The sequence below is a fragment of the Cryptomeria japonica genome, unplaced genomic scaffold, assembly GCF_030272615.1.
Source record: "Cryptomeria japonica unplaced genomic scaffold, Sugi_1.0 HiC_scaffold_185, whole genome shotgun sequence".
NCBI lineage: Eukaryota > Viridiplantae > Streptophyta > Pinopsida > Cupressales > Cupressaceae > Cryptomeria > Cryptomeria japonica.
Window position 1 is genome coordinate 150,001 of NW_026729007.1, and position 25,000 is coordinate 175,000.

The following is a 25,000-nucleotide window of genomic DNA, read 5'->3' on the forward strand; positions in this document are numbered from 1 at the left end:
GTGCGGTTTCTGGTGCGCTCCGAAGTGGGGTTATTGGAGCGCATCAAAGGTGCGCAATGCTGGTGCGAACCCGGGAGCGCTCCGATGTGTGCTCCAAGGTGCGGCGTGCACGAAGTCCGAGCCCGGTTTGCCCCGGGTGCGCACCTCGCGTGCACCTTCGCCGGGGTGAGCACCTTGGTGTGCAGACCTTGGTTGGGTTGCGCGCCCTGGTGCGCACCAAGGAGCGCTCTGAAGTGTGCTCCAAGGTGCGGCGTGCACGAAGTCGGAGCCCGGTTTGCCCCGGGTGTGCACCTCGGGTGCGCACCTCGCGTGCACCTTCGCTGCGGTGGGCACCTTGGCTGGGTTGCGCGCCTTGGTGGGCACCATGCAGTGCACGAAGTCGGAGCCCGGATTGCCCCGGGCGCGCACCTCCGCCAGGGTGGGCACCTTGGTGCGCACAACTTGCCTGGGCTGCGCACCAGGAAGGGCTCAAGATGGCACCCGCGTTCCGTTTTTTTCACTATCTTTCAGAACGGAAATTTTAAAATCTCGTTTTTTTTTGCCTTTTCTGGAAATTAGTGAAGGCAGCGCATCAAAGGTGCGCAACGCTGGTGCGAACCTGGGAGCGCTCCGATGTGTGCTCCAAGGTGCGGCGTGCACGAAGTCGGACCCCGGTTTGCCCCGGGTGCGCACCTCGCGTGCACCTTGGTGCGCACACCTTGGCTGGGTTGCGCGCCCTGGTGGGCACCATGGTGCGCACCAAGGAGCGCTCCGAAGTGTGCTCCAAGGTGCGGCGTGCACGAAGTCGGAGCCCGGTTTGCCCCGGGTGCGCACCTCGCGTGCACCTTCGCCGCGGTGGGCACCATGGCGTGCACGAAGTCGGAGCCCGGTTTGCCCCGGGTGCGCACCTCGCGTGCACCTTCGCCGGGGTGGGCACCTTGGTGTGCAGACCTTGGCTGGGTTGCGCGCCCTGGTGGGCACCATGGTGCGCACCAAGGAGCGCTCCGAAGTGTGCTCCAAGGTGCGGCCTGCACGAAGTCGGAGCCCGGTTTGCCCCGGGTGTGCACCTCGGGTGGGCACCTTGGTGCGCATGCCTTGCCTGGGCTGCGCACCAGGGCGGGCTCAAGATGGCACCCGCGTTCCTTTTTTTTCACTATCTTTCAAAACGGAAATTTTAAAATCTCATTTTTTTTTGCCTTTTTCTGGAAATTAGTGAAGGCAGCGCATCAAAGGTGCGCACCTCGCTGCCCACCACGGTGCGCAACGCCGGTGGGCACCCGGGAGTGCTTCGAAGTGTGCTCCAAGGTGCTGCGTGCACGTTGTCGGAGCCCGGTTTGCCCCGGGTGCGCACCTCGCGTGCACCTTCGTCGGGGTGGGCACCTTGGCTGGGTTTGCCCCGGCTGCGCTCCGAAGCGGGGTTATTGGAGCGCCGCCTCTTTTTTTGTCGGAGCGTTTGGTGGGGTTTCTCGCATTGGCTCTTCCGAGGCCCGGTTGCCACCCTGGTGCGCACGAAGTCGGAAGTAGGGTTAATTGCCCGGGTGCGCACCTTTGCCAGGGTGGGCACCTTACCTGGGCTGCGCACCAGGGCGGGCTCAAGATGGCACGCGCGTTCCGTTTTTTTCACTATCTTTCAAAACGGAAATTTTAAAATCTCCTTTTTTTTTTGCCTTTTCTGGAAATTAGTGAAGGCAGCGCATCAAAGGTGCGCACCTCGCTGCCCACCTTGGTGTGCTCTGAGGTGCGCACCCGGGAGCGCTACGAAGTGTGCTCCAAGGTGCGGCGTGCACGTTGTCGGAGCCCGGTTTGCCCCGGGTGCGCACCTCGCCTGCACCTTGGCCGGGGTGGGCACCTTGGCTGGGTTTGCCCAGGGTGCGCTCCGAAGCGGGGTTACTGGAGCGCCCCCTCTTTTTTTGTCAGAGCGTTTGGTGGGGTTTCTCGCATTGGCTCTTCCCAGGCCCGGTTGTTGGGTGCGCTCCCACCCTGGCGCGCGCGAAGTTGGAAGTTGGGTTAATTGCCCGGGCGCGCACCTTCGCCAGGGTGGGCACCTTGGTGCGCACACCTTGGCTGGGCTGCGCACCAGGGCGGGCTCAAGATGGCACCAGCATTCCCTTTTTCTCACTATCTTTCAAAACGGAAATTTTAAAATCTCGTTTTTTTTTTGCCTTTTATGGAAATTAGTGAAGGCATCGCATCAAAGGTGCGCACCTCGCTGCCCACCTTGGTGTGCTCCGAGGTGCCCACCACGGTGCGCAACGCCGGTGCGAACCCGGGAGCGCCCCGATGTGTGCTCCAAGGTGCGGCGTGCACGAAGTCGGACCCCGGTTTGCCCCGGGTGCGCACCTCGCGTGCACCTTGGTGCGCACACCTTGGCTGGGTTGCGCGGCCTGGTGGGCACCATGGTGCGCACCAAGGAGCGCTCCGAAGTGTGCTCCAAGGTGCGGCGTGCACGAAGTCGGAGCCCGGTTTGCCCCGGGTACGCACCTCGCGTGCACCTTCGCCGGGGTGGGCACCTCGGCTGGGTTGCGCGCCCTGGTGCGCACCAAGGAGCGCTCCGAAGTGTGCTCCAAGGTGCGGCGTGCACGAAGTCGGAGCCCGGTTTGCCCCGGGTGCGCACCTTCGCCGCGGTGCGCACCATGGCGTGCACGAAGTCGGAGCCCGGTTTGCCCCGGGTGCGCACCTCGCGTGCACCTTCGGCGGGGTTGCGCGCCCTGGTGGGCACCATGGTGCGCACCAAGGAGCGCTCCGAAGTGTGCTCCAAGGTGCGGCGTGCACGAAGTCGGAGCCCGGTTTGCCCCGGGTGCGCACCTCGCGTGCACCTTCGGCGGGGTTGCGCGCCCTGGTGGGCACCATGGTGCGCACCAAGGAGCGCTCCGAAGTGTGCTCCAAGGTGCGGCGTGCACGAAGTCGGAGCCCGGTTTGCCCCGGGTGCGCACCTCGCGTGCACCTTCGCCGCGGTGGGCACCATGGCGTGCACGAAGTCGGAGCCCGGTTTGCCCCGGGTGCGCACCTCGCGTGCACCTTCGCCGGGGTGGGCACCTCGGCTGGGTTGCGCGCCCTGGTGCGCACCAAGGAGCGCTCCGAAGTGTGCTCCAAGGTGCGGCGTGCACGAAGTCGGAGCCCGGTTTGCCCCGGGTGCGCACCTCGCGTGCACCTTCGCCAGGGTGGGCACCTCGGTGCGCACACCTTCTCAATGTTTTCTTGCCTTTTCTGGAAATTGGTGAAGGCAGCGCATCAAAGGTGCGCACCTCGGTGTGCTCCGAGGTGCGAACCCGAGAGCGCTCCGAGGTGCCCACGAAGTCGAAAGTCGGGTTAATTGCATTGTTTTCCCCGGGTGCGCTCCGAGGTGCGCAACATCGGCGCGCACCAAGGAGGGCTCCGAAGTGTGCTCCAAGGTGCGCACGATGGCGTGCACCTCTGGTGCGCACGATTCGGAGCTCGGTTTGACCGGGGTGCGCACACCTTGGCTGGGTTGCGCACCTTTTGTGCGCTCCAAGGTGCGCACGAAGTCGGAGCTCGGTTTGCCCCGGGTGCGCACCTTCGCCAGGGTGCGCACCTTGATGCGCACGCCTTGGCTGGGCTGCGCACCTTGGTGGGCGCCATGGTGCGCACCTTTCGTGCGCTCCAAGGTGCGCACGAAGTCGGAGCTCGGTTTGCCCCGGGTGCGCACCTTGGTGGGCGCCATGGTGCACTCCGAGGTGCCCAAGATTGGTGCGCACCAAGGAGCGCTCCGAAGTGCGCTCCAAGGTGCGCGCGAAGTCGAAAGTTGGGTTAATTGTCCGGTTTGCCTCGGGTGCGCACCTTGCGTGCACCTTCGCCAGGGTGGGCGCCTTGGTGCGCACACCTTGGCTGGGCTGCGCACACCTTGGCACCCGCGTTTCCTTCATTTTAAATTTTTTTTTTTTACAATCTCTCAAGTGGGAAATTCTATAATCTCAACTTTTTTTGCCTTTTCAGGAAACTTTTGAATGGAGCGCATCATTGGTGCGCTCCGAAGTGTGCTCCAAAGCTCTCTCCAGCTGCGTGCACCTGCCCCGGCCGCGCACCCGGCCCCGCCCAGCTTCGCTCACCTGTCCCGGGCGTCTGGTGCGGAACCTTAGAGTAAGAAACATCACCGTGCACCTTGGCCAACGTGCGCGACTCGACCGAGCGCGCACTGGCCGAGGTGCACACCGATTTCACCTGGGTGCGCGCGCAGCACCTCGGGCGCACCGGGGTGCGCGCACAACGCCCGGGTTGCACCGTGGCCTGTGTGCTCGGGGCGCCTCGGGTGCGCGCTCGGTGTCGCCCCCGTGCGCGCGGTAGTGCGGGCAGCGCACCCCGGCCCGGCCCGGCCCCGACGAGAACGCAAACGGGCAAAAGGTTTATTCAAATAGCATTGCGATGCCCGGCGAAAAACTAAAAAAGGGTGCAACACCGGGACTTCCCGGGAGGTCACCCATCCCAGTACTACTCCGGCCCAAGCGCGCTTAACTGCGGAGTTCTGATGGGATCCGGTGCACTAACGCTGGTATGATCGCACCCGTTATGAGCTTGTCGCAGTGTGTACTTAGCAAACCGCGACCCACGTGCGAATCCACCCCGGCCACCCACCCCCGTCGAGGTGCACACCCTCCCTCGCGAAGTGCGCCCCGTTCGCCAAGTGTGAGCCCTGCCCGGGTGCGCGCACCTTGCTAGGGCGTCGGGTGTGCACCCGGCCCGGCCTACGTGCGTGCACCTGTAGGGGGCGTCGTGTGCGTGCAGTGTCCCGTCTGCAACGCGGTGCCCACACACCACCTCGGGCGCAACGACCTGCGCTCACATGTGGGCCGAGTGCACCTTGGTGCATGTTCGGGGCGCCTCGGGTGCACGCTCGATCTTGCCCCGGTGCACCAAGGCGCTCGGTTTGCCCCGGGTGCGCACTTGGTGCAAGGTGGGCACCCAAAATAGGGATCAAGCACCAAAACACAAGTTTCGGGATGCAAAATGGGACCCAAGGACCACAAATGCGTTCCAAGACCCATGATGGGTCCACGAGAACAAAAATGTGTTCCGAGACTTAATAAACAAATATTGGGTTTTAGGAGAAGAAACATGCTCTGATGCCCAAAACGAGAATCGACCCCGAAAAGGCCACAGGCCAAAAGTGGGATGCGAGACAAAAAAAAATGGGACCCGAGGACCAAAATTGGGTTCCCAGGTCGAAGACAGGGCAACCGGACAAGAAACGACCTCTAAGGCTCGAAATGAGTCCCGACGACTAAAACTTGACAAGAAGCACCCATCAGGCACCCAACTCGACACCCATGGGATGCCGACCCACCCGGGCTTCCACCTAGCACACCTTGGCACCCACCCACCCTCGCACCCAACCTCGCACCCAACTTAGCACCTTTGAACCCACATTGGCACTCACCCTGACCCTGGCACCTTGGAACCCACATTGGCACTCACCTTGACCCTGGCACCCACCTTTGCACTCACCTTGGGACCCACCCTGGCTCCCACCTCGGCACCCACCCAGACACCCACCTTGGTTCCTTGGCACCCACCTTGGATCCTTGGCACCCACCCCGACACCCACCTTGGCACGCAACTTGGCTACTTGCCACCCACCTTGGCTCCTTGACGCCCACCCCGACAACCACCCCGTGACCTACCCTGGCTAGGGTTGGTGCACACCCACCCTGGTGCCCACCTTGGCACCCACCCTATGACCCACCTTGGCACGCACCTTAGTACCCACCCCGTTACCCACCCTAGGACCCACCCCGTGACCCACCTTGGCCAGGGTGGGTGCCTTGGTGCGCACAACTTGCCTGGGCTGCACACCAGGGCGGGCTCAAGATGGCACCCGCGTTCCGTTTTTTTCACTATCTTTCAAAACGGAAATTTTAAAATCTCATTTTTTTCTTTTTTTTGCCTTTTCTGGAAATTAGTGAAGGCAGCGCATCAAAGGTGCGCAATGCTGGTGCGAACCCGGGAGCGCTCCGATGTGTGCTCCAAGGTGCGGCGTGCACGAAGTCCGAGCCCGGTTTGCCCCGGGTGCGCACCTCGCGTGCACCTTCGCCGGGGTGAGCACCTTGGCTGGGTTGCGCGCCCTGGTGCGTACCAAGGAGCGCTCTGAAGTGTGCTCCAAGGTGCGGCGTGCACGAAGTCGGAGCCCGGTTTGCCCCGGGTGTGCACCTCGGGTGCGCACCTCGCGTGCACCTTCGCTGCGGTGGGCACCTTGGCTGGGTTGCGCGCCTTGGTGGGCACCATGCAGTGCACGAAGTCGGAGCCCGGTTTGCCCCGGGCGCGCACCTCCGCCAGGGTGGGCACCTTGGTGCGCACAACTTGCCTGGGCTGCGCATCAGGAAGGGCTCAAGATGGCACCCGCGTTCCGTTTTTTTCACTATCTTTCAGAACGGAAATTTTAAAATATCGTTTTTTTTTGCCTTTTCTGGAAATTAGTGAAGGCAGCGCATCAAAGGTGCGCAACGCTGGTGCGAACCTGGGAGCGCTCCGATGTGTGCTCCAAGGTGCGGCGTGCACGAAGTCGGAGCCCGGTTTGCCTCGGGTGCGCCCTGGTGGGCACCATGGTGCGCACCAAGGAGCGCTCCGAAGTGTGCTCCAAGGTGCGGCCTGCACGAAGTCGGAGCCCGGTTTGCCCCGGGTGTGCACCTCGGGTGGGCACCTTGGTGCGCATGCCTTGCCTGGGCTGCGCACCAGGGCGGGCTCAAGATGGCACCCGCGTTCCTTTTTTTTCACTATCTTTCAAAACGGAAATTTTAAAATCTCATTTTTTTTTGCCTTTTTCTGGAAATTAGTGAAGGCAGCGCATCAAAGGTGCGCACCTCGCTGCCCACCACGGTGCGCAACGCCGGTGGGCACCCGGGAGTGCTTCGAAGTGTGCTCCAAGGTGCTGCGTGCACGTTGTCGGAGCCCGGTTTGCCCCGGGTGCGCACCTCGCGTGCACCTTCGTCGGGGTGGGCACCTTGGCTTGGTTTGCCCCGGCTGCGCTCCGAAGCGGGGTTATTGGAGCGCCGCCTCTTTTTTTGTCGGAGCGTTTGGTGGGGTTTCTCGCATTGGCTCTTCCGAGGCCCGGTTGCCACCCTGGCGCGCACGAAGTCGGAAGTAGGGTTAATTGCCCGGGTGCGCACCTTTGCCAGGGTGGCACCTTACCTGGGCTGCGCACCAGGGCGGGCTCAAGATGGCACGCGCGTTCCGTTTTTTTCACTATCTTTCAAAACGGAAATTTTAAAATCTCCTTTTTTTTTTGCCTTTTCTGGAAATTAGTGAAGGCAGCGCATCAAAGGTGCGCACCTCGCTGCCCACCTTGGTGTGCTCTGAGGTGCGCACCCGGGAGCGCTACGAAGTGTGCTCCAAGGTGCGGCGTGCACGTTGTCGGAGCCCGGTTTGCCCCGGGTGCGCACCTCGCCTGCACCTTGGCCGGGGTGGGCACCTTGCCTGGGTTTGCCCAGGGTGCGCTCCGAAGCGGGGTTACTGGAGCGCCCCCTCTTTTTTTGTCAGAGAGTTTGGTGGGGTTTCTCGCATTGGCTCTTCCCAGGCCCGGTTGTTGGGTGCGCTCCCACCCTGGCGCGCGCGAAGTTGGAAGTTGGGTTAATTGCCCGGGCGCGCACCTTCGCCAGGGTGGGCACCTTGGTGCGCAAACCTTGGCTGGGCTGCGCACCAGGGCGGGCTCAAGATGGCACCAGCATTCCCTTTTTCTCACTATCTTTCAAAACGGAAATTTTAAAATCTCGTTTTTTTTTTGCCTTTTATGGAAATTAGTGAAGGCATCGCATCAAAGGTGCGCACCTCGCTGCCCACCTTGGTGTGCTCCGAGGTGCCCACCACGGTGCGCAACGCCGGTGCGAACCCGGGAGCGCCCCGATGTGTGCTCCAAGGTGCGGCGTGCACGAAGTCGGACCCCGGTTTGCCCCGGGTGCGCACCTCGCGTGCACCTTGGTGCGCACACCTTGGCTGGGTTGCGCGGCCTGGTGGGCACCATGGTGCGCACCAAGGAGCGCTCCGAAGTGTGCTCCAAGGTGCGGCGTGCACGAAGTCGGAGCCCGGTTTGCCCCGGGTGCGCACCTTCGCCGCGGTGGGCACCATGGCGTGCACGAAGTCGGAGCCCGGTTTGCCCCGGGTGCGCACCTCGCGTGCACCTTCGCCGGGGTGGGCACCTCGGCTGGGTTGCGCGCCCTGGTGCGCACCAAGGAGCGCTCTGAAGTGTGCTCCAAGGTGCGGCGTGCACGAAGTCGGAGCCCGGTTTGCCCCGGGTGTGCACCTCGCGTGCGCACCTCGCGTGCGCACCTCGCGTGCACCTTCGCTGCGGTGGGCACCTTGGCTGGGTTGCGCGCCTTGGTGGGCACCATGCAGTGCACGAAGTCGGAGCCCGGATTGCCCCGGGCGCGCACCTCCGCCAGGGTGGGCACCTTGGTGCGCACAACTTGCCTGGGCTGCGCACCAGGAAGGGCTCAAGATGGCACCCGCGTTCCGTTTTTTTCACTATCTTTCAGAACGGAAATTTTAAAATCTCGTTTTTTTTTGCCTTTTCTGGAAATTAGTGAAGGCAGCGCATCAAAGGTGCGCAACGCTGGTGCGAACCTGGGAGCGCTCCGATGTGTGCTCCAAGGTGCGGCGTGCACGAAGTCGGACCCCGGTTTGCCCCGGGTGCGCACCTCGCGTGCACCTTGGTGCGCACACCTTGGCTGGGTTGCGCGCCCTGGTGGGCACCATGGTGCGCACCAAGGAGCGCTCCGAAGTGTGCTCCAAGGTGCGGCGTGCACGAAGTCGGAGCCCGGTTTGCCCCGGGTGCGCACCTCGCGTGCACCTTCGCCGCGGTGGGCACCATGGCGTGCACGAAGTCGGAGCCCGGTTTGCCCCGGGTGCGCACCTCGCGTGCACCTTCGCCGGGGTGGGCACCTTGGTGTGCAGACCTTGGCTGGGTTGCGCGCCCTGGTGGGCACCATGGTGCGCACCAAGGAGCGCTCCGAAGTGTGCTCCAAGGTGCGGCCTGCACGAAGTCGGAGCCCGGTTTGCCCCGGGTGTGCACCTCGGGTGGGCACCTTGGTGCGCATGCCTTGCCTGGGCTGCGCACCAGGGCGGGCTCAAGATGGCACCCGCGTTCCTTTTTTTTCACTATCTTTCAAAACGGAAATTTTAAAATCTCATTTTTTTTTGCCTTTTTCTGGAAATTAGTGAAGGCAGCGCATCAAAGGTGCGCACCTCGCTGCCCACCACGGTGCGCAACGCCGGTGGGCACCCGGGAGTGCTTCGAAGTGTGCTCCAAGGTGCTGCGTGCACGTTGTCGGAGCCCGGTTTGCCCCGGGTGCGCACCTCGCGTGCACCTTCGTCGGGGTGGGCACCTTGGCTGGGTTTGCCCCGGCTGCGCTCCGAAGCGGGGTTATTGGAGCGCCGCCTCTTTTTTTGTCGGAGCGTTTGGTGGGGTTTCTCGCATTGGCTCTTCCGAGGCCCGGTTGCCACCCTGGCGCGCACGAAGTCGGAAGTAGGGTTAATTGCCCGGGTGCGCACCTTTGCCAGGGTGGGCACCTTACCTGGGCTGCGCACCAGGGCGGGCTCAAGATGGCACGCGCGTTCCGTTTTTTTCACTATCTTTCAAAACGGAAATTTTAAAATCTCCTTTTTTTTTTGCCTTTTCTGGAAATTAGTGAAGGCAGCGCATCAAAGGTGCGCACCTCGCTGCCCACCTTGGTGTGCTCTGAGGTGCGCACCCGGGAGCGCTACGAAGTGTGCTCCAAGGTGCGGCGTGCACGTTGTCGGAGCCCGGTTTGCCCCGGGTGCGCACCTCGCCTGCACCTTGGCCGGGGTGGGCACCTTGGCTGGGTTTGCCCAGGGTGCGCTCCGAAGCGGGGTTACTGGAGCGCCCCCTCTTTTTTTGTCAGAGCGTTTGGTGGGGTTTCTCGCATTGGCTCTTCCCAGGCCCGGTTGTTGGGTGCGCTCCCACCCTGGCGCGCGCGAAGTTGGAAGTTGGATTAATTGCCCGGGCGCGCACCTTCGCCAGGGTGGGCACCTTGGTGCGCACACCTTGGCTGGGCTGCGCACCAGGGCGGGCTCAAGATGGCACCAGCATTCCCTTTTTCTCACTATCTTTCAAAACGGAAATTTTAAAATCTCGTTTTTTTTTTGCCTTTTATGGAAATTAGTGAAGGCATCGCATCAAAGGTGCGCACCTCGCTGCCCACCTTGGTGTGCTCCGAGGTGCCCACCACGGTGCGCAACGCCGGTGCGAACCCGGGAGCGCCCCGATGTGTGCTCCAAGGTGCGGCGTGCACGAAGTCGGACCCCGGTTTGCCCCGGGTGCGCACCTCGCGTGCACCTTGGTGCGCACACCTTGGCTGGGTTGCGCGGCCTGGTGGGCACCATGGTGCGCACCAAGGAGCGCTCCGAAGTGTGCTCCAAGGTGCGGCGTGCACGAAGTCGGAGCCCGGTTTGCCCCGGGTACGCACCTCGCGTGCACCTTCGCCGGGGTGGGCACCTCGGCTGGGTTGCGCGCCCTGGTGCGCACCAAGGAGCGCTCCGAAGTGTGCTCCAAGGTGCGGCGTGCACGAAGTCAGAGCCCGGTTTGCCCCGGGTGCGCACCTTCGCCGCGGTGCGCACCATGGCGTGCACGAAGTCGGAGCCCGGTTTGCCCCGGGTGCGCACCTCGCGTGCACCTTCGGCGGGGTTGCGCGCCCTGGTGGGCACCATGGTGCGCACCAAGGAGCGCTCCGAAGTGTGCTCCAAGGTGCGGCGTGCACGAAGTCGGAGCCCGGTTTGCCCCGGGTGCGCACCTCGCGTGCACCTTCGGCGGGGTTGCGCGCCCTGGTGGGCACCATGGTGCGCACCAAGGAGCGCTCCGAAGTGTGCTCCAAGGTGCGGCGTGCACGAAGTCGGAGCCCGGTTTGCCCCGGGTGCGCACCTCGCGTGCACCTTCGCCGCGGTGGGCACCATGGCGTGCACGAAGTCGGAGCCCGGTTTGCCCCGGGTGCGCACCTCGCGTGCACCTTCGCCGGGGTGGGCACCTCGGCTGGGTTGCGCGCCCTGGTGCGCACCAAGGAGCGCTCCGAAGTGTGCTCCAAGGTGCGGCGTGCACGAAGTCGGAGCCCGGTTTGCCCCGGGTGCGCACCTCGCGTGCACCTTCGCCAGGGTGGGCACCTCGGTGCGCACACCTTCTCAATGTTTTCTTGCCTTTTCTGGAAATTGGTGAAGGCAGCGCATCAAAGGTGCGCACCTCGGTGTGCTCCGAGGTGCGAACCCGAGAGCGCTCCGAGGTGCCCACGAAGTCGAAAGTCGGGTTAATTGCATTGTTTTCCCCGGGTGCGCTCCGAGGTGCGCAACATCGGCGCGCACCAAGGAGGGCTCCGAAGTGTGCTCCAAGGTGCGCACGATGGCGTGCACCTCTGGTGCGCACGATTCGGAGCTCGGTTTGACCGGGGTGCGCACACCTTGGCTGGGTTGCGCACCTTTTGTGCGCTCCAAGGTGCGCACGAAGTCGGAGCTCGGTTTGCCCCGGGTGCGCACCTTCGCCAGGGTGCGCACCTTGATGCGCACGCCTTGGCTGGGCTGCGCACCTTGGTGGGCGCCATGGTGCGCACCTTTCGTGCGCTCCAAGGTGCGCACGAAGTCGGAGCTCGGTTTGCCCCGGGTGCGCACCTTGGTGGGCGCCATGGTGCACTCCGAGGTGCCCAAGATTGGTGCGCACCAAGGAGCGCTCCGAAGTGCGCTCCAAGGTGCGCGCGAAGTCGAAAGTTGGGTTAATTGTCCGGTTTGCCTCGGGTGCGCACCTTGCGTGCACCTTCGCCAGGGTGGGCGCCTTGGTGCGCACACCTTGGCTGGGCTGCGCACACCTTGGCACCCGCGTTTCCTTCATTTTAAATTTTTTTTTTTTACAATCTCTCAAGTGGGAAATTCTATAATCTCAACTTTTTTTGCCTTTTCAGGAAACTTTTGAATGGAGCGCATCATTGGTGCGCTCCGAAGTGTGCTCCAAAGCTCTCTCCAGCTGCGTGCACCTGCCCCGGCCGCGCACCCGGCCCCGCCCAGCTTCGCTCACCTGTCCCGGGCGTCTGGTGCGGAACCTTAGAGTAAGAAACATCACCGTGCACCTTGGCCAACGTGCGCGACTCGACCGAGCGCGCACTGGCCGAGGTGCACACCGATTTCACCTGGGTGCGCGCGCAGCACCTCGGGCGCACCGGGGTGCGCGCACAACGCCCGGGTTGCACCGTGGCCTGTGTGCTCGGGGTGCCTCGGGTGCGCGCTCGGTGTCGCCCCCGCGCGCGCGGTAGTGCGGGCAGCGCACCCCGGCCCGGCCCGGCCCCGACGAGAACGCAAACGGGCAAAAGGTTTATTCAAATAGCATTGCGACGCCCGGCGAAAAACTAAAAAAGGGTGCAACACCGGGACTTCCCGGGAGGTCACCCATCCCAGTACTACTCCGGCCCAAGCGCGCTTAACTGCGGAGTTCTGATGGGATCCGGTGCACTAATGCTGGTATGATCGCACCCGTTATGAGCTTGTCGCAGTGTGTACTTAGCAAACCGCGACCCACGTGCGAATCCACCCCGGCCACCCACCCCCGTCGAGGTGCACACCCTCCCTCGCGAAGTGCGCCCCGTTCGCCAAGTGTGAGCCCTGCCCGGGTGCGCGCACCTTGCTAGGGCGTCGGGTGTGCACCCGGCCCGGCCTACGTGCGTGCACCTGGAGGGGGCGTCGTGTGCGTGCAGTGTCCCGTCTGCAACGCGGTGCCCACACACCACCTCGGGCGCAACGACCTGCGCTCACATGTGGGCCGAGTGCACCTTGGTGCATGTTCGGGGCGCCTCGGGTGCACGCTCGATCTTGCCCCGGTGCACCAAGGCGCTCGGTTTGCCCCGGGTGCGCACTTGGTGCAAGGTGGGCACCCAAAATAGGGATCAAGCACCAAAACACAAGTTTCGGGATGCAAAATGGGACCCAAGGACCACAAATGCGTTCCAAGACCCATGATGGGTCCACGAGAACAAAAATGTGTTCCGAGACTTAATAAACAAATATTGGGTTTTAGGAGAAGAAACATGCTCTGATGCCCAAAACGAGAATCGACCCCGAAAAGGCCACAGGCCAAAAGTGGGATGCGAGACAAAAAAAAATGGGACCCGAGGACCAAAATTGGGTTCCCAGGTCGAAGACAGGGCAACCGGACAAGAAACGACCTCTAAGGCTCGAAATGAGTCCCGACGACTAAAACTTGACAAGAAGCACCCATCAGGCACCCAACTCGACACCCATGGGATGCCGACCCACCCGGGCTTCCACCTAGCACACCTTGGCACCCACCCACCCTCGCACCCAACCTCGCACCCAACTTAGCACCTTTGAACCCACATTGGCACTCACCCTGACCCTGGCACCTTGGAACCCACATTGGCACTCACCTTGACCCTGGCACCCACCTTTGCACTCACCTTGGGACCCACCCTGGCTCCCACCTCGGCACCCACCCAGACACCCACCTTGGTTCCTTGGCACCCACCTTGGATCCTTGGCACCCACCCTGACACCCACCTTGGCACGCAACTTGGCTACTTGCCACCCACCTTGGCTCCTTGACGCCCACCCCGACAACCACCCCGTGACCTACCCTGGCTAGGGTTGGTGCACACCCACCCTGGTGCCCACCTTGGCACCCACCCTATGACCCACCTTGGCACGCACCTTAGTACCCACCCCGTTACCCACCCTAGGACCCACCCCGTGACCCACCTTGGCCAGGGTGGGTGCACCCACCCTGGTGCCCACCTTGGCACCCACCCATCCTAGCACCCAGCCTGTGACCGGGCTTGGAACCCAACCTTGCACCCGCACCCGTCTTGGCCAGTGTGGGTGCGCACCCATCCTGGCACCCACGTTGTGACACACCCTTTAACCCACGCACCCTAGCACCCACGTTGGCACCCACCTTGGAACCCAACCTAGCAACTTGGCACCCACCCCGTGACCCACCTTGGCATCCACCATAGCAGTCGCCGACTTGGCACCCACCTCGGCACCCACCTTGACACTTGTGGACCCACCTTGCCACTCACCCTAGCATCGACCCATCCTAGCACCCACCCTGGCACCTTTGCACCCTAGCACTCACCCATCCTAGCACCTAACCTGTGACCCACCTTGACACTCACCCTCGCACCCACCTTGGAACCCAACCTAGCACCCACCCACCCTGACACCAACCCTAGCACCTACCCACCCTTGCACCCACCCTGTGACCCATCTTGGCACCCACCCATCCTACCACTCAACCTATCACCCACCTTCTCACCCACCTTGGCATCCACCTTAGCACCCACCCACACTGGCACCTTGGCACCCACCTCGGGCAAGGTGGGTGCACACCCACCCTGGCACCCAATTTAGAACCCACCGAGCATGTTACCCACCTTGGCACCCACATTGCAGCCCACCCTAGTACCCACCCTATGACCCACATTGGCATCCACACCCTAGCACCCAGGCACCTCGACACCCGCCTTGACACCCACCCTAGCACTGAACCTGTGACCCACCTTGGAACTCACCCTAGAACCCACCCACCCTGTGAACCACCTTGGCATCCACCTTAGCACCCACCCACCTTGGCACCCACTCTAGCACTCACCCATCCTAACACCCAACTTGTTACCCACCTTGGCACCCGCCCTCGCGTCCACCTTGAAACCCACCCTAGCACCCACCCACGCAGGAGCCCACCTTGGCACCCAACCTAACACCCACGCATCCTGGCACCCAACTTGTGACCCACCTTGGAACCCACCCTAGTACCCACCTTTGAACCCACTATATCACCAACCCACCTTGGCACCCACCCTATGACCCTCTTTGGAATCCACCCTAGCACGCACCCACCCTGGCACCCACCATGGAGCGCACCCTAGCACCCACCCACCTCGGCACGCACCTCAACACCCACCTTGGTGTGCGCACTGCGCCAACCTCTCAAAGACCCTATGTGGTGCGCTCCAAAGTGTACACCTTTGGTGCGCTCCAAGGTGCGCACCTTTGGTGCACACCGAGGTGCACACCAAAGTGTGCACCGAGGTGAGCACCAAAGTGCACTCCAGGGTGCACACCAAGGCGTGCACCTTTGGTGCGGTCAATGCAAACGAATTCGGAAGTTGGGGTCGATGTCCTAATCGCTGCTGCAGACTACACGTATGAGAATCGGACAAATAGCTTTATATAGGGGAGGTGTTGCGTTTGATGGGTCGACTCCCCTGGTTGTGTGCACTGCACCAACTTCAAAGACCCTGTCTTGTTTAAGAAGTCAAAAGTTGGGGTGGATGTCCTAATCATTGCTGCAGTCTACGCATGTATGAGAATCAGACAAATAGCTTATATAGGGGAGGTGTTGCATTCGGTGGGTTGACTCCCCTGGTTGTGCGCACTGCGCCAACCTCAAAGACCCCGCATAGCAGAAGAAGTCGGAAGTCGGATTTTGGTGAGCACCAAGGCGTGCACCTTTGGTGCGGTCAACGCAGACGAATTCAGAAGTTGGGGTGGATGTCCTAATCGTTGTTGCAGGCTACACATGTATGAGAATCAGACAAATAGCTTATATAGGGGAGGTGTTGGGTTTGATGGGTCAACTCCCTTGGTTGTGCGCATTACGCCAACCTCAAAGACCTTGTTTTCGTTAAGAAGTCAAAAGTTGGGGTCAATGTCCTAATGGCTCCTGCAGGCTACACATGTATGAGAATCGGACAAATAGCTTATATAGGGGAGGTGTTGGGTTTGATGGGTCGACTCCCCTGGTTGTGCGCATTACGTCAACCTCAAAGACCTTGTTTTCGTTAAGAAGTCAAAAGTTGGGGTCGATGTCCTAATTGCTCCTGTAGACTACACATGTATGAGAATCAGACAAATAGCTTATATAGGGGAGGTGTTGGGTTTGATGGGTTGACTCCCCTAGTTGTTCGCATTACACCAACCTCAAAGACCTTGTTTTCGTTTAGAAGCCGAAAGTTGGGGTCGATGTCCTAATTGCTCCTGCAGGCTACGCATGTATGAGAATCAGACAAATAGCTTATATAGGGGAGGTGTTGGGTTTGATGGGTCGACTCCCCTGGTTGTGCGCATTGCGCCAACCTCAAAGACCCTGCATTGCGGATGAAGTCGAAAGTCAGAGTTTGGTGTGCTACAAGGTGTGGTCGAAGGTGCTCACCTAGGTGTGCACCTTTGGAGCACAGGAAAAGTGCCCTCCAAAAGTGCGCACCTTTGGAGTGCACAAAAGTGCCCTCCAAAAGTGCGCACCTTTGGAGCGCAGAAAAGTGCCCTCCAAAAAGTGCCCTCCAAAAGTGCGCACCTTTGGAGCGCAGAAAAGTGCCCTCCAAAAAGTGCCCTCCAAAAGTGCGCACCTTTGGAGCGCAGAAAAGTGCCCTCCAAAAAGTGCCCTCCAAAAGTGCGCACCTTTGGAGCGCAGAAAAGTGCCCTCCAAAAAGTGCCCTCCAAAAGTGCGCACCTTTGGAGCGCAGAAAAGTGCCCTCCAAAAAGTGCCCTCCAAAAGTGCGCACCTTTGGAGCGCAGAAAAGTGCCCTCCAAAAAGTGCCCTCCAAAAGTGCGCACCTTTGGAGCGCAGAAAAGTGCCCTCCAAAAAGTGCCCTCCAAAAGTGCGCACCTTTGGAGCGCAGAAAAGTGCCCTCCAAAAAGTGCCCTCCAAAAGTGCGCACCTTTGGAGCGCAGAAAAGTGCCCTCCAAAAAGTGCCCTCCAAAAGTGCGCACCTTTGGAGCGCAGAAAAGTGCCCTCCAAAAAGTGCCCTCCAAAAGTGCGCACCTTTGGAGCGCAGAAAAGTGCCCTCCAAAAGTGCGCACTTTTGGTGCGCACCAAGGCGCTGGTTCGGTCGTTGCAGGCGAGTTCGGAAGTTGGGGTCGATGTCCTGAGCGGAGGTGCAAACTACACAGGTGTCGGAATCGGACAAATAGCTTATATAGGGGAGGTGTATGCTTCGATGGGTCGACTCCCCAGGTTGAGCGCACCGCGCCAACCTCAAAGACCCTACGGTATGGATGAAGTCGGAAGTTGGGTCCGATGACCGATTCGATTAGTAGGTATGCTCATGAGGTCGGAATTTGGGTCCGATGACCTGCCATGTGCAGGAAGGCGAATGTTGACACTGTGCGTTGCAAGGTGCACACCAAGGCGCTGGTGCGGTCTTTTTAGTCGAGTTCGGAAGTTGGGGTCGATGTCCTGATCGGAGGTGCAAGCTACACAGGTGTGGGAATCGGACAAATAGCTTATATAGGGGAGGTGTATGCTTCGTTGGGTCGACTCCCCGGGTTGAGCGCACCGCGCCAACCTCAAAGACCCTACGGTATGGATGAAGTCGGAAGTTGGGTCCGATGACCGATTCGATATGTAGGCATACTCGCGAGGTCGGAATTTGGGTCCGATGACCTGCCACGTGCAGGAAGGCGAATGTTGGCACTGTGCGTTGCAAGGTGCGCACCAAGGCGCTGGTTCGGTCGTTGGAGGCGAGTTCGGAAGTTGGGGTCGATGTCTTGATCGGAGGTGCAAACTACACAGGTGTGGGAATCGGACAAATAGCTTATATAGGGGAGGTGTATGCTTCGTTGGGTCGACTCCCCGGGTTGAGCGCACCGCGCCAACCTCAAAGACCCTACGGTATGGATGAAGTCGGAAGTTGGGTCCGATGACCGATTCGATATGTAGGCATACTCGCGAGGTCGGAATTTGGGTCCGATGACCTGCCATGTGCAGGAAGGCGAATGTTGGGACTGTGCGTCGCAAGGTGCGCACCAAGGCGCTGGTGCCGTCGTTGCAGTCGAGTTCGGAAGTTGGGGTCGATGTCCTGGTCAGAGGTGCAAACTACACAGGTGTGGGAATCGGACAAATAGCTTATATAGGGGAGGTGTATGCTTCGATGGGTCGACTCCCTGGGTTGAGCGCACCGCGCCAACCTCAAAGACCCTACAGTATGGATGAAGTCGGAAGTTGGGTCCGATGACCGATTCGATACGTAGGCATATTGGCGAGGTCTGAATTTGTGTCCGATGACCTGCCATGCGCAGGAAGGCGGAATTTGGGTCCGATGACCGAGTTGATGGCGTGCCATGCGCAGAAAGGCGGAATTTGGGTCCGATGACCGAGTTGATGTTGATGGCCCGCCATGCACAGGAAGGCGGAATTTGGGTCCGATGACCGATTTGAAGGCGTGCCATACGCAAAAAGGCGGAGTTTGGGTCCGATGACCGAGTTGATATTGATGGCCCGCCATGCGCAGGAAGGCGGAATTTGGGTCCGATGACCTGACATACGCATGGAGTCCGACTCGGGGGCCGATGTTCGATTCGATGACTTGCATTGTGGGTAAAGTCGGAAGTTGTGGTCTTTGACCCGATTCGATGACCAGACTTCGGCTGCTTGAGAATCGGACAAATAACTTATATAGGGGAGGTAGTGTTCTCGAGCATCCTCCCCCCGTGCCCGTTTATGTCGATTGATGCTGGTGCTCGACTGGTTGGAGCGCTCGGATGCAAAAATCTTGCACCAGGATTTATCGATTGTGATGGACACGGCAAGTCTCCTGATTGCTATGCAGGAGCTCATCGTGAATCTCTATGCGGCCTTGGTATGGACTCGACCTGCGGAATGGTTCGGCAATGGTAGTCGCTCCAACACGTCCTTGCAATGGCCACAGAGGTGATTCGACTAGAGCTCCAGTCTAGCTTTTGGGTTGCTTGGCGGACTGGTATAGCCGCGATCGAGTTCCGGCCATGAACGTTTTAGATAGCTCTTGGGCTTTCTGGGACGGAAGTCGGAAGTTTGGGCTGTTGTCCGATTTGATGACCATTCTTCGGATGTGTGAGAATCGGACAAATAACTTATATAGGGGACTGTGTTGTCTCACGCAGCCCCCTCCGTGCCCCTCTATCTCGACCGATGTTGGTGCTTGAAAGGGTTGGGATCGCTCGGATTTATAAACGTGCACCACCATTTGTCGAGTGTGAGGGACGCGGCAGGTCTCCTAAATGCTATGCGGGCGCTCTCTGAGAATCTCTATCCGACCTCGACACAGACTAGTCTTGCTGAATGGTTTGGCACTGGTAGTCGATCCAACACGTCGTTGTTGTGGCCGCCTAGGCGATTCGATTCGAGCCCCCGTCTAGCTTTTGGGTTGCTTGGCGGATTTTGCCCTATCCGCAAGTGAGCTCGGTCCCTAAACGTTCGAGAAACCCGATTGCTATGCGCCGACTCTCTTTCTTGCGAGCCTCCATCTAGCTTTTGGGTCTCTACGGAACGGAAGTCGGAATCTGGGACCGTTGTTTGATTCGACGAGGCAGACTACGGTTGTGCGAGAATCGGACAAATAACTTATATAGGGGAGGTGTTGACTGGAGCATTCTCCCCCGTGCCCCTCTAACTCGACCAATGCTGGCGCTCGAACGGTGGTAGCGCTCGGATTTTCATTGAGCGCCAGCATTGGTCGATTTAGAGGGGCATGCGAGATTCCCGAATGCTATGCGAGGGCTCTAACGGAAATGTCTATTGGTTTCGGTATGGATGCAATTGCGAGTGGTTCGGCAAAGGTAGTCGTTCCGATGCGTCCATGTCGTGGCCAAATCGATAATTCGATTTGAGCCCTCGTATAGCATTTGGGTCTCTCGATGTGATTCCGCATTCCAGTCCCTTTGGGCACTGCTTGAGCCGCATCCCAGGGGGTTCCCTTCCCAATAATCTGTCTCGCAACCCGATTGCTATGCGGTGAGGCTCCTCGGCCGCCTCGGAACTATCTGTGTATCAGACGCATCGCGGGATAAGGGGTTGGCAACGGTAGTCGCCCCAAGCGCGTCCGATGCTTGGACCATTCCGAGGCGGCCCTGAAGCCTCTTCCGTCTAGCCGTTGGGTCCTTCTCGCCGCATCCCTCGCCTCGCACCCCGATTGCTATGCGGTGAGGCTCCTCGGCCGCCTCGGAACTATCTGTGTATCGGACGCGTCGCGGGATAAGGGGTTGTCACTGGTAGTCGCCCCAAGCGCGTCCGATGCTTGGACCATTCCGAGGCGGCCCTGAAGCCTCTTCCGTCTAGCCGTTGGGTCCTTCTCGCCGCATCCCTCGCCTCGCACCCCGATTGCTATGCGGTGAGGCTCCTCGGCCGCCTCGGAACTATCTGTGTATCGGACGCGTCGCGGGATAAGGGGTTGTCATTGGTAGTCGCCCCAAGCGCGTCCGATGCTTGGACCATTCCGAGGCGGCCCTGAAGCCTCTTCCGTCTAGCCGTTGGGTCCTTCTCGCCGCATCCCTCGCCTCGCACCCCGATTGCTATGCGGTGAGGCTCCTCGGCCGCCTCGGAACTATCTGTGTATCGGACGCGTCGCGGGATAAGGGGTTGTCACTGGTAGTCGCCCCAAGCACGTCCGATGCTTGGACCATTCCGAGGCGGCCCTGAAGCCTCTTCCGTCTAGCCGTTGGGTCCTTCTCGCCGCATCCCTCGCCTCGCACCCCGATTGCTATGCGGTGAGGCTCCTCGGCCGCCTCGGAACTATCTGTGTATCGGACGCGTCGCGGGATAAGGGGTTGTCACTGGTAGTCGCCCCAAGCGCGTTCGATGCTTGGACCATTCCGAGGCGGCCCTGAAGCCTCTTCCGTCTAGCCGTTGGGTCCTTCTCGCCGCATCCCTCGCCTCGCACCCCGATTGCTATGCGGTGAGGCTCCTCGGCCGCCTTGGAACTATCTGTGTATCGGACGCGTCGCGGGATAAGGGGTTGTCACTGGTAGTCGCCCCAAGCGCGTCCGATGCTTGGACCATTCCGAGGCGGACCCGAAGCCTCTTCCGTCTAGCCGTTGGGTCCTTCTCGCCGCATCCTTCGCCTCGCACCCCGATTGCTATGCGGTGAGGCTCCTCGGCCGCCTCGGAACTATCTGTGTATCGGACGCGTCGCGGGATAAGGGGTTGTCACTGGTAGTCGCCCCAAGCGCGTCCGATGCTTGGACCATTCCGAGGCGGACCCGAAGCCTCTTCCGTCTAGCCGTTGGGTCCTTCTCGCCGCATCCCTCGCCTCGCACCCCGATTGCTATGCGGTGAGGCTCCTCGGCCGCCTTGGAACTATCTGTGTATCGGACGCGTCGCGGGATAAGGGGTTGTCACTGGTAGTCGCCCCAAGCGCGTCCGATGCTTGGACCATTCCGAGGCGGACCCGAAGCCTCTTCCGTCTAGCCGTTGGGTCCTTCTCGCCGCATCCCTCGCCTCGCACCCCGATTGCTATGCGGTGAGGCTCCTCGGCCGCCTTGGAACTATCTGTGTATCGGACGCGTCGCGGGATAAGGGGTTGTCACTGGTAGTCGCCCCAAGCGCGTCCGATGCTTGGACCATTCCGAGGCGGACCCGAAGCCTCTTCCGTCTAGCCGTTGGGTCCTTCTCGCCGCATCCCTCGCCTCGCACCCCGATTGCTATGCGGTGAGGCTCCTCGGCCGCCTTGGAACTATCTGTGTATCGGACGCGTCGCGGGATAAGGGGTTGTCACTGGTAGTCGCCCCAAGCGCGTCCGATGCTTGGACCATTCCGAGGCGGCCCCGAAGCCTCTTCCGTCTAGCCGTTGGGTCCTTCTCGCCGCATCCCTCGCCTCGCACCCCGATTGCTATGCGGTGAGGCTCCTCGGCCGCCTTGGAACTATCTGTGTATCGGACGCGTCGCGGGATAAGGGGTTGTCACTGGTAGTCGCCCCAAGCGCGTCCGATGCTTGGACCATTCCGAGGCGGCCCCGAAGCCTCTTCCGTGTAGCCGTTGGGTCCTTCTCGCCGCATCCCTCGCCTCGCACCCCGATTGCTATGCGGTGAGGCTCCTCGGCCGCCTTGGAACTATCTGTGTATCGGACGCGTCGCGGGATAAGGGGTTGTCACTGGTAGTCGCCCCAAGCGCGTCCGATGCTTGGACCATTCCGAGGCGGACCTGAAGCCTCTTCCCTCTAGCCGTTGGGGCTTTCTCGCCGCATCCCTCGCCTCGCACCCTGATTGCTATGCTGTGAGGCTCCTCGGCCGCCTTGGAACTATCTGTGTATCGGACGCATCGCGGGATAAGGGGTTGGCAGTGGTAGTCGCCCCAAGCGCATCCGATGCTTGGACCATTCCGAGGCGGCCCTGCAGCCTCTTCCGTCTAGCCGTTGGGGCCATCTCGCCGCATCCCCCACCTCGCACCACGATTGCTATGCGGTGAGGCTCCTTGGCCGCCTCGGAACTATCTGTGTATCGGACGCATCGCGGGATAAGGGGTTGTCACTGGTAGTCGCCCCAAGCGCGTCCGATGCTTGGACTATTCCGAGGCGGCCCTGCAGCCTCTTCCGTCTAGCCGTTGGGGCCATCTCGCTGCATCCCCCACCTCCTCGGCCGCCTCGGAACTATCTGTGTATCGGACGCATCGCGGGATAAGGGGTTGGCAGTGGTAGTCGCCCCAAGCGCGTCCGATGCTTGGACTATTCCGAGGCAGCCCTGCAGCCTCTTCCGTCTAGCCTTTGGGGCCATCTCGCCGCATCCCTCGCCTCGCACCCCGATTGCTATGCGGTGAGGCTCCTCGGCCGCCTGGGAACTATCTTCGTATCGGACGCATCGCGGGATAAGGGGTTGTCACTGGTAGTCGCCCCAAGCGCGTCCGATGCTTGGACTATTCCGAGGCGGCCCTGTGGCCTCTTCCGTCTAGCCGTTGGGGCCATCTCGCCGCATCCCCCACCTCGCACCCCGATTGCTATGCGGTGAGGCTCTTCGGCCGCCTTGGAACTATCTTCGTATCGGACGCATCGCGGGATAAGGGGTTGTCACTGGTAGTGGCCCCAAGCGCGTCCGATGCTTGGACTATTCCGAGGCGGCCCTGCAGCCTCTTCCGTCTAGCCGTTGGGGCCATCTCGCCGCATCCCCCACCTCGCACCCCGATTGCTATGCGGTGAGGCTCCTCGGCCGCCTTGGAACTATCTTCGTATCGGACGCATCGCGGGATAAGGGGTTGTCACTGGTAGTCGCCCCAAGCGCGTCCGATGCTTGGACTATTCCGACGCGGCCCTGTGGCCTCTTCCGTCTAGCCGTTGGGGCCATCTCGCCGCATCCCCCACCTCGCACCCCGATTGCTATGCGGTGAGGCTCCTCGGCCGCCTTGGAACCATCTTCGTATCGGACGCATCGCGGGATAGGGGGCTGTCACTGGTAGTCGCCCCAAGCGTGTCCGATGCTTGGACCATTCCTAGGCGGCCCTGAAGCCTCTTCCGTCTAGCCGTTGGGGCCTTCCCGCCCCATCCCTCGCCTCGCACCCCCGATTGCTATGCGGTGAGGCTCCTCGGCCGCCTTGGAACCATCTGTGTATCGGACGCATCGCGGGATAAGGGGTTGGCACTGGCAGTCGCCCCAAGCGCGTCCGATGCTTGGACCATTCCGAGGTGGCCCTGAAGCCTCTTCCGTCTAGCCGTTGGGGCCTTCCCGCCCCATCCCTCGCCTCGCACCCCGATTGATATGCGGTGAGGCTCCTCGGCCGCCTTGGAACTATCTGTGTATCGGACGCATCGCGGGATAAGGGGTTGGCACTGGTAGTCGTCCCAATCGCATCCGATGCTTGGACCATTCCGAGGCGGCCCTGCAGCCTCTTCCGTTTAGCCGTCGGGGCCTTCCCGCCGCATCCCTCGCCTCGCATCCCGATTCCTATGCGGTGAGTCTTCTCGGCCGCCGCGGAACTATACCTGTTATTGCTACTGCATCCTTCGGCTGGTAACCTCCTCTGCCGCCTTGGAACGTTCTCTTTGTCGGACGCGTCGCGGGATAAGGGGTTGGCACTGGTAGTCGCCCCAAGCGCGCCCGATGCATAGACCGCTCCGAGTCGACCTTGCTTTCAGCCTCTCACATGCATAGACCTCTCTGAGTCGACCCTGCAGCCTCTCACGTTTAGCCTTTGGAATCTCGCCTCACAACATGATTGCTATCCTTGATGCATCCCTTGCCTCGAGCCCTGATTGCTTTCTTGGCTGCATCCCTCCTCTCCTCACAGCCCGGTTGTCATCACTGCTTCATCCGTCGCTTCATGCATTCTGGCTGCTGGGCCCTTCCCACCGCACACCTCGATTGCTATCTCTTCTGCATCACACACCCCGATTGCTATCTCTGCTACATCCCTCGGCTCTCACTTCTGCATCCTTCGCCTCACACCTCGATTGCTATCAATGCTGCATCCGTAACCTCACACCCCGATTGCTATGCGGGGAGGCTCCTTGGCCGCCTTGGAAATTTCTGTGTGTCGGACGCACCGCGGGATAAGGGGTTGGCACTGGTAGTCGCCCCAAGTGCGCCCGATTCTTAGACCGCTTCGAGGTGACCTCGTAGCCTCTTTCGTCCAGGCTTCCTGCCTTCAACGCCCTTTTTACACCTCGATTGCTATGCGCGGGCTCGTTGGCGTCTATCACCTCTCTGCGAAGAGTGGCACGATGATTGTTGGGGTAAATCGTAGCAGTCCGATCTCTGGCCTTGGGCCATTGTGAGGGCTGATCGATTTCCTGTGCGCATCTCGTGTTCGCCCAGTAACAGACTCGACGACTTGTAATCGGTCTTGTTCCCGATTGTTCCTGGAGGTAGTCTTCGGAACTCTTGGATTTGACCTGTCACTCGAACTGTCCTCTTCCGAGGATGCTTGTGTGTGTGTGCTTGTGCCATTTCCTTGGCGGTATTAACGAGATATTAAAGAGCGGAGTGAGCGCCTCGCCCAGCTATGTTTGGGGCTCTCACTCCCTTACCCGGTGTGCGACCGCTTTGCACGTAGGTTGCGGAGCATCGCGACTCTTTCGATGTTTGGCGGTTGTCTTCCGGTGATGCGTTGGTCCCGAAGTGCACGTTACTAGCATTTCTGCCATTGTTCTCGATCTTTGGCACGTTCCTTCGTTGCAATTGGATATATATCTCCGTTTATACGCGCAGGCTTCTCCCGCCTATTCAGCGCTGTCCCACTCTCAGCACTCTCGTGGTCTCCTTGGCTTCTCTCTCCCGTGAGCGAGCTCTCTTCTCGAGTCTTTTCCATGTCCCATGGAGGTTGCCTTGC

General features: G+C 60.8%; 2 non-coding genes across 2 annotated transcripts; both read right to left on the reverse strand.

Moving 5' to 3' along the window:
• Positions 1-4,381: 4,381 nt before the first annotated feature.
• LOC131867828 (5S ribosomal RNA) lies at positions 4,382-4,500 on the reverse strand. The gene has a single exon (XR_009366360.1). It is a non-coding gene; the product is annotated as a 5S ribosomal RNA (ribosomal RNA).
• A 7,830-nt stretch (positions 4,501-12,330) lies between these two features.
• Positions 12,331-12,449, reverse strand: LOC131867834 (5S ribosomal RNA). The gene has a single exon (XR_009366366.1). It is a non-coding gene; the product is annotated as a 5S ribosomal RNA (ribosomal RNA).
• Between the last annotated feature and the right edge of the window lie 12,551 nt (positions 12,450-25,000).